Source organism: Dendroctonus ponderosae, unplaced genomic scaffold, assembly GCF_020466585.1.
Source record: "Dendroctonus ponderosae isolate FM_Combo_2020 unplaced genomic scaffold, Dpon_F_20191213v2 Dpon_F_20191213_3, whole genome shotgun sequence".
Lineage (NCBI taxonomy): Eukaryota > Metazoa > Arthropoda > Insecta > Coleoptera > Curculionidae > Dendroctonus > Dendroctonus ponderosae.
Window position 1 is genome coordinate 4,708,235 of NW_026018508.1, and position 8,699 is coordinate 4,716,933.

General features: G+C 33.0%; 1 long non-coding RNA gene across 1 annotated transcript; it reads left to right on the forward strand.

Annotated features, from left to right (window-relative positions):
- The first annotated feature begins 251 nt into the window (after positions 1-251).
- Positions 252-919, forward strand: LOC125503820. Its single transcript, XR_007281081.1, has 2 exons — positions 252-449; positions 506-919. It is a non-coding gene; the product is annotated as an uncharacterized LOC125503820 (long non-coding RNA).
- The last annotated feature ends 7,780 nt before the right edge of the window (positions 920-8,699 follow it).

The window sequence follows — 8,699 nt, forward strand, 5'->3', positions numbered from 1 at the left end:
ATGTCGACCGTAAAATGAAAGTGACGCACGCTGATTTTGGCGAACTGAACAGCGATTTTCGAAGTAAATTGCCGAATTTGGAGCKACCAAAATCCAAAATCCAAAATCCGAAAGCCAATATTGAGAGCCGAAAACTCACTGTTTCATGCAAAGTAGAGCAACGTTTTGAMATTTATATGTATACCAACAAAGTAAAATCTGATTAACCATGACAACARCAATTGTTTAATGAAACARTAGGTGAACTTACTTTGACATTTGTTTTTATTTGTTAAAACACGTCAAAAGTAATACAACTTTTTGACGATGTGTTTAAAAAGGCGGTTTTACTGACAAGAAAGTCTTAAATAGTAGTACGAGGTTTGTTTTATAGTTTTTTGAAAATAGTCTGTGCTAAATTCGTCATGACAAGAGGAATTTCAATTTGAAAAAACTTGAAGCAAATAATGGTAAATGCATTCAAGTAAGGCGCTAAACAAGCGGATATTTAAAGACAGTTTCACAGACCTTGGTACAGTGTATCTTAAATAATTTTACCCTATAATAAGAGAAGACATTTAGACAAGTTACCAAAATCGGAAGGGCCAAAAAAGAACAACAGTATTGATCGACAGACGCGTTTAACACGCGTTTGGTTTAGAAACAGTTCAGAAAAGATTGGTAGCAACAAAGCTATTTAGCAGACGACCAGCTAAAAAACCGTTCATTTTGGGAATAAATAGAGCAGCAAGATTTGGATACGCCCGACGTCATTTAAACTGACCAGTCAACGACTGGAAAAAAGTTCTATTTACTGATGAAACAAGATAGAAACGATTTATAATGTAGTTATGACGGGATGAGACGTGTGAGGCGACCAATCGACACAATGTTTAAACCCAAATATGTAACTATTATTAAACATGGGAAAGGAAGTGTTTTTATGGGGTTGTTTCTCATCGATTGGAGTAGGCCCTATCCGTTTTATTAATGAGACGATAGAGCGAATTTTTCCATAAGGATTTAATGCAAAATACTATGCTTAAATATGCAGAATGGTAAATGCCACTGCGTTTAATTTCCAACAGGATAATGATTTCTTCAAATTCTCTCTTCAGAAATTGTTTGATTGTGGTTTTTGGAAAATATTGTTCGAGTTTTGGAGTGGCCTGCACAATTCCCAGATCTAAACCCTATTGAAAATTTGGGAGGCAGGAGGAACGTCGCATTCGAACTCAAATTTTTCCAAACAAACAAGGTTTGATCAAAAAAAAATAGTGAACCAATATTCCCCAGAATCTCATTCATAAGTTGATTGCTTTAATGCTGCGTCATTGTCAACAAGTAATTATATCAATGGGTATGCATTCGTTACTAAAGCTTTTTATTGTTATTGTTCTAGAATGTATTAAATGTTTTTTGCGGAAATAAAACTCTATGGACTGCAATTTGTTCCTCTATTCCTCCTGTACTTTTCTCGCCCCTATTCTCGTCGTTTTATATGATAAATAGCATTTATAGTGTTGAACATGATTTAGAGCACCCCAAAATATTTGCAAAAAATACTGTTAGTGTACATTCTATGTTTTATTGAACTAAGTGAAAAATCGTAATCCTTGGTATTTGTTTGAACAAATAGTAGTGAAAATTAACTTTGTTGCTTTACTGTTGCCCGATGGTGCATATATGTAGGTAAACCCAGTCGGTTCTGTTTTGTACTAAAATATAAGCTGATGATAACACAAAGGGAATCAGACAATATAAACTAGGGTGGATTGAATATTAATCAAATATGCACCGTACCTGATTAAGCTACCCTTGCTAATTTGGCCACCCTTCCCAAAAAGGATTAGTGAGAGGACCCCTTTGAAATTCGAATCTATTTGCATTAATTAAAAGTAGCATGTTACACACTATCACGGGTTTTAAAATGTTCTCCAAAAGTCTAATTAGTTGCATAGTATTCATTTAGGACTAAGTTCTATATTTTTATTTCCGCTTTGAAGTGGTAAAAGTGTTTTAAAATAGGTGGGGCAATTCATTTAAATTGAGCTGTTTGTGTTGAAGATATTTTTCAGAAATCGTATGATTTCTACCAAAAAAAAACACATTTTTCAAACATCACACTTAAGAAAAAATAAGTTATGATTTCTGAGACTTGCGGCCAGTAGAAGCCACAGTAACATATTTCGCTATTGTCGATTTATTAAAAAAACAGGTTTGAGTTAATTTCAGTTTCTCTTAGACACTCTAAACTTTTGATTTGGTAAGTTACGTAGAGATCATATTGATATAACTATTATGTTCGTACAAAACCTACACAGTTATATGATATTTTTCGTGAGCAAATTTAGTTTTGTCTCTAAAAGCTTTATGATAAAACACATAAACTTACACTGCATTTAAGTATAGATTTTTTTAAAAATATTTATTACCTATATGTTTTGGAAAACTGCTAAAATTAGTTATTTTATGAAAAACAGGTAAACAGCATATATTAAATAGATGACGGAAAATAAATCTAACTCAACAGGGCTTGAATGAGTAACTGTATAGTCATGTAATTAAATTAAACTAATGATTCGAGCAAGAGCTTTTAATCTAATAGGTTCAATAATCAGGAGCGGTTTAAATAGATATAAATATCACGTTGGATTAATATAATTAAATTGAAGAAGTACATTTGCTTATCCGGAACAAAATATTTAAAATACGTTTGATAAAATTGTGTCATGGATGGATTTGGGCATATGGTTTACAAATAGACTAAATATGAGGGATGTGCGTAAAATTTACTTAAATTGTGAAAAGCTGACTACCTAAAACCATCTGCAGTTCAAATCGCTGTAGTCCGAAATAGAAAAATAAATTTCCCCGTAGAGCCTTAAATCGAGGTTTCTTCAATATTTTCGTAAATTAGTTAACTTACTATTTACCAGGTTGATTCAAAGTTTGTGAATTTTATTAAATGGGCCAATGTTAGCTGTCCCGATATTCTGAAAGTTCGGTTCCAAATACTATTTTCCCACATTTATTTCACAAAGAGTTCAATTTAATAAATAATCAAACCAGTTCTTCCGATGGACTTTAAGGAGTAGGAGGTCACTTAAAATTTTGATCACTAATGAGAGAAAGCATTGGACACTGCTAAACCATCATACGCCACCATTAACTATGAAAAATTACTTAAAAAAAACACACCTCCAAAGTTATGTTGCTCAGTTTTGTTTCATTTTTATTTAAAATATTATAAAAGCTCTAATTTTTCGTGTAGTCAATCATTTTCTACATTTTTCTGATAATAGATGATTTTTACAATTTAATTATATCTAATTTGTGAGCCAATAAAAAAATTCCGTGATAAATTAGGTAAAATTAAAAAAAACTGATTGTGAGTGAAGTGAACAACACCGACATAATTTTTTTTTATATTATTACATTAGGATTCTATGTATGATAAATACTGCAAGAGCTAAGATTTCGCTGATGTTTTGCTTGAAACCAAAAATGTTTTCGAGCTGAAAGCTCAACATTTTTGTTTTGAGATAACTCGCCAGTTTCGACAAATCGGTCCATAAATTTATTTGTATCATAGTGAAAATTCACACAGATTATTAATTCTGGGCAGTTGCTTTGAGAACTTTATTAACGTAACTTTAAAAAAAATAATCTGAAAAAGTAGAAAGTAGTAAGTTTGAAATATGTAAGTATGTACATAATATTGCCCATTTATACAAACTATTGCATTTTTTCAATAACCCTACTAAATACATTTGAAAACCCTATAGTGATTCTTCTCCATTGCTGGACTACTTATTTGATCAGCATTAACTTTTCTCCACCATGGGAACGTAGGTGATTTATACGAATAAAAAGCAACCGTTCAATGAAAATGTAACACATATATCGCAGTTTTAGAAGCCGATAGTTTTTACACAAGCAGAAAGTATTCTGAGATAGGATGACCGAAGGAGAACTGAAAAGAGATGAAATGTTTAAAACCTGTTTATCATTTGCAATTTCGGGAAATATTGGCATTTTTTCATCTGGACTTCGTCGGTATTKTCTGTAATTTCCAGAGACTTTCCAAGGAGGTTAGATTTTGCAGTCACTTTGGAAAAAGCCATTGCGATTTAATAAGAGTTCAGACGTAATGTTGCGCACATATAATAAACCGAAGATRTTTGAGTTCCACAAAGGGTGTAATAATGGAAAAAAATTGTTCTTAACAAATATTTTCATAAAGTTGAAAATGTAAGGGGTGCAAAGCATGTTACAGCACTCACAATAGCCATTAATGTGCGCGCAAGGTAGAAACTTTGAAAGCTCTTACTAAACTGTAGGAATTTGTCTGCTCTTGGCATTCACCGCGTGCCTTATGACTGCAAAATAACCATAACAGGCCTACAGTGAACACTAGGAGATCGACAAAGCAGTTCTCTGCATAGTTAACTGTCCACAATTTCATCGTATTTAAAACCAAAAACTTGAGAAATCTTGCAGCTCGAAATTAGTTAAATTAATATTTGTACTGGTTCAGAGCTCTTAAAAGTTCGTTTAGCAGATGAGTCGCGAGTTGTAGCTGGAGAAGAAGCAAAAAATTGAAGATCAGAAGTTTAGTGCCAGTTCTGGCAAATTATTTGTATAATACCAGAATTGATTATGAGTCAGGCTTATTACAATTACATTGTACATTAGCAAAAGCATTGAAAACTAATTTGAAACTGAAAAAAAAAATAATTAATTTACCTCATTTTCAAAGCATTTCTATTTTTTTCAGAATGTCTGGACTGTTTTACTTTTTATTTTAAAATTTTTATTGAAACAACTTTCGAGTTATCTGAGTTGAAAATGATTATGGTAAAGTTTACATAAACATTGTGATAAAAAATCGCAACATGGATAGGAATTGGGTTTCTGAAAGGAACCATAATATGAACAAGCCGTTATTAATTATTTCCATATTTCGATCAATGAGGTCAGACTGAGATATGATAGAAAAGCCTCAGGGTTGATGGTATAAAAGAGGAACAGTGGCGAGGCTAAGCATAAAGTTTCACTTGCACTTAAATTTTTATTAACATAAATCTATTCACGATAATAATATATACAAGATCGATTTTCAAATATCGCTGGAGCATTTTGCCTATTATTTCTAACCAATTTGCGAACAACTTTCAAACCAAAAAACTTTAGTGGTCTTAACGATTCATCTTAGAATAATTTGTTTCATTCGGACAAGTCATTTGCATGTTATCATTGAACATATCTTACTGAACAAAATTAGATTTACTGTTAAATTTTGTGTCTCTGTTAAACTCAACATATAATTGAGTTGCAATAAATTTGTCCCAAATATTTTGATATTTTAATGTAATTTACTTACGTTAAATTTTAACTGTGCAAGGTAAAGAAAGAAAGTCACGATATCTCCACATGATGGTCCAGTTGAAAAAGCAAAATTTTAAATCTGAAAATTGGCTTTTTTTTTCCCGCTTTCAACATTATATTGATATTAAATTAATACTTAAAAAATAAATTAATATAAAAAACACATATTTAGCTGTCTCAGGGGAATTACCAATGATTGTGACGAGACTTGCGTGACTAAGAACAATTATTGGCCAGCCATACTCTAGCTCACGAGCAAAAAGTTCCGATTGTTTACAGGATAAACATCCAAATATCAACTTCAAGTATCTAAAAATAAACAGTTGTTTACAGTGTTAGCGAAATGCTTTTATTATTCGAAGCAAAGTGGATTGGGTGTCGTACGTTCATTATGAATTACTCAAAAAACGTCTACTACTAATTTATAGAGTTTAAATTGGCCCATGTAGCTTATAAACAGAACCAGCATTAAACAGTTAGATTTTCAAAATGGCTGATTTGTTTAAAAGCTCCATAGGCATTAAAGACTCTACCATACTCTTTCTGTGTAGTTTTTATCAGGTAACCAGACTTCCTACTTACCACTGGCCCTTAGACGAGTCTCAAGAAAAACATTTGCAAATTTATTCAGGATATGTAAAGCTTCCACTTTTAGATACTGAGTTCAAATAGTGATTTCTAGAAAATATTTGGCAACATTTCCTTTTTTTAGTTTTTCTCGTATGAAATTAAAGCAAACAATGTATTTTGTCTATATAAGTTTGTCCAGTCACATAAAGTGTTCAAAAATATAAAAAAAAACAAAAATACCCACAAAAGTGTAATGTAGATGTCATTATAACTAAGATATTCGTAGAAACTAATTGTTTGAAATAAAGCCTCAAGAATACTGAACTTTTTATAAACAGAGAAAGTATTCGCAAATACAAACAAAACTAAAATTATTTTGGGATTTTGCCATTAGGTACCTTGCTTTAATCTAATCAGCTACATAGCATATATCCAGCCGCATAATCAGCTGTTCAACATGTGACTAACGCATGAAGAGTATGACGTCAAGTCTTGCGACCACGGCCTTACTGCGATGTAATCGATATTACAATTTCACTGAACAAATTTTAGATTATTTGGTATATTGCGAGTATTTTATTTGAATTACTTATTTTCCTTTGGACTATAGAAACTGGCTTTTTCAATAATATAAATATTTGAGTACAAGTAGGTATTTAATTTAATATACAGATGATTAACGGAGCCTAAACAATGCACTTAAAGGCTAGAAAAAAACTGCTTCTAAAAATAAATAATGACACAGTGTAAACATAAACAATTACATAGCGATAATATAAATATCGATATAAACGGCAATAAAACGATTAGTGATCTAATATGTCAAACTAACGAAGCTCTCATTACTCATTGTGGAGAGTTACTAAATCCATCAAATGTCCACAAATTGCAAAAGCCCTTATTAGATCCAACTTTGGCTTTTATTTCATTTTACGACAATCAAGCAAGAACATTTCCTTTTTTACTGCTTCCTGGGCCGAAGCAGATCTGCAAAAGTTAATCGACTCCAAAACGGCAAAGCTCGATGATTCTATCTACTTACGACTTAAATCCTAAAACACTTTAGCAATAAAGAAGTATTTTTTCTGAGATAATCATGATTAACCCTGATGATCAGTGAGGGAGTAATGATCACCACATATGCTGAAAATACAGTCTTTTATTGGAGTAATATGAGACTAATTAAGCAATGCAATTTACACCTTACTCTACATTACAATCTTGCAAATATAATTACATAAGCTTGAAAACGGCTATATGGAAAAATTAAATATATCTAAATGGGTGACGGAAGGTTCCTCAGAAAGATCATGTTAAGTTCCTGTGGCTGCATCTCGATCGTCAACTTACCTGGAGCAAATTTATTAAATCCAAGATAACCGAACTCAGTCTGTAGTCGAACTGAACGTATTGGCTAATTGGAATTCATTCATTCATTAATTTCAGCCGTTCTCTACCCATTGGCTATAGGCCTCTCTCATTTTTGACCACGTATTCCTGTTCAGCCCGGCGACTTTCTTCACTTCATCGGACCACCTCTGCTGCGGTCTTCCAGCACTTCTTGGCTCTCCCCAGGGTATCCATCTGGTTATGTGCACACTACAGTTTTCTTTGTGTCTGGCGACATGTTCTGCCCATTGCCACTTTAGAGAGCTAATTCTTTGTATGACGTCGGTTACCTGCGTTTTTTCTCTTATCCATTTGTTGGTGTTATGATCCTTTAGTGTTAGACCTAGTAATCTTCGTTCTATCGCTCTTTGATGCACCCTTAGTTTGTTAGTGGTTTTCCTTGTCAAGACCCAAGTCTCAGATCCGTATGCCACAACTAGAAAGATACACTCGTTATATATTTCTGTTTTTAATACCATTGGTATCTTCGTATTAAGGATGTATTTTCGCAACTTTGTTATTTTTTGATTGGCCTTTATCATGGATTCATTTGGCTGTCCTGGGTTTTTAGAGAAATTGTTGGCAAGTTGTTTTTGTAGCTTTCATTTTCGTTCTTAAGCCGTTTCCCATTTATTTTAGTTGCTATTCGTCTCATGCTTCTAGCTCTCTCAAGCTTAAAATCTATGAAAACTTTGCATCTAAACATTTTGTGGTCGCTTCGAGTAGCTAGTTGGTTTAGCATATCTATGTCCTGGATTATATGTTTCTATTAAAGATAATGCAGTCGATCTCGTTTTTTGTGTCTCCATTTGGGCTTTTCCATATCTATATCCAGAAAGAAAGTGTCCATGAGGTAGAGCTTTTCTCTTTCTAGGAAGTTGGCCAGCATTGTTGATTCTAAACTTCCCTATCTATAATTCTGTTGGATCTGTGTTCTTGCGTATCTTGGCATTAAAGTCGCCACCTATTATCACATGCGTTGTTTTATTTTCGTAGTGTTTGGCTATGTCTTCATACACTGTTTCTACCTCCTCGTATTCGTGGGAGGAAGTCGGTGCATTGTGTAGATGTATTGTATGTGTGCAGATGTATATCAAAGTTGTTTTTTTAGTTATGATCATTGTGATATATTGCCCATCTGATAGTCCTTTTAAGGTTTTTAGATTTGCGGCTACTCTTCTGTTGATTAGAATTCCAACTCCTCCTATGCCGTTGTTCTCATCTCCTTTATGGAAAAGGACATATCTGGAGTTTAGTTTCACGCATCGTTTACCTGTTCTTCTTGTCTCGGCTATCTCTACGGTATTCTGATCTTCTCCAGTTCGTATTCTAATTCGACTAAACGATCATCGGTACCTATAGTTCTTGCA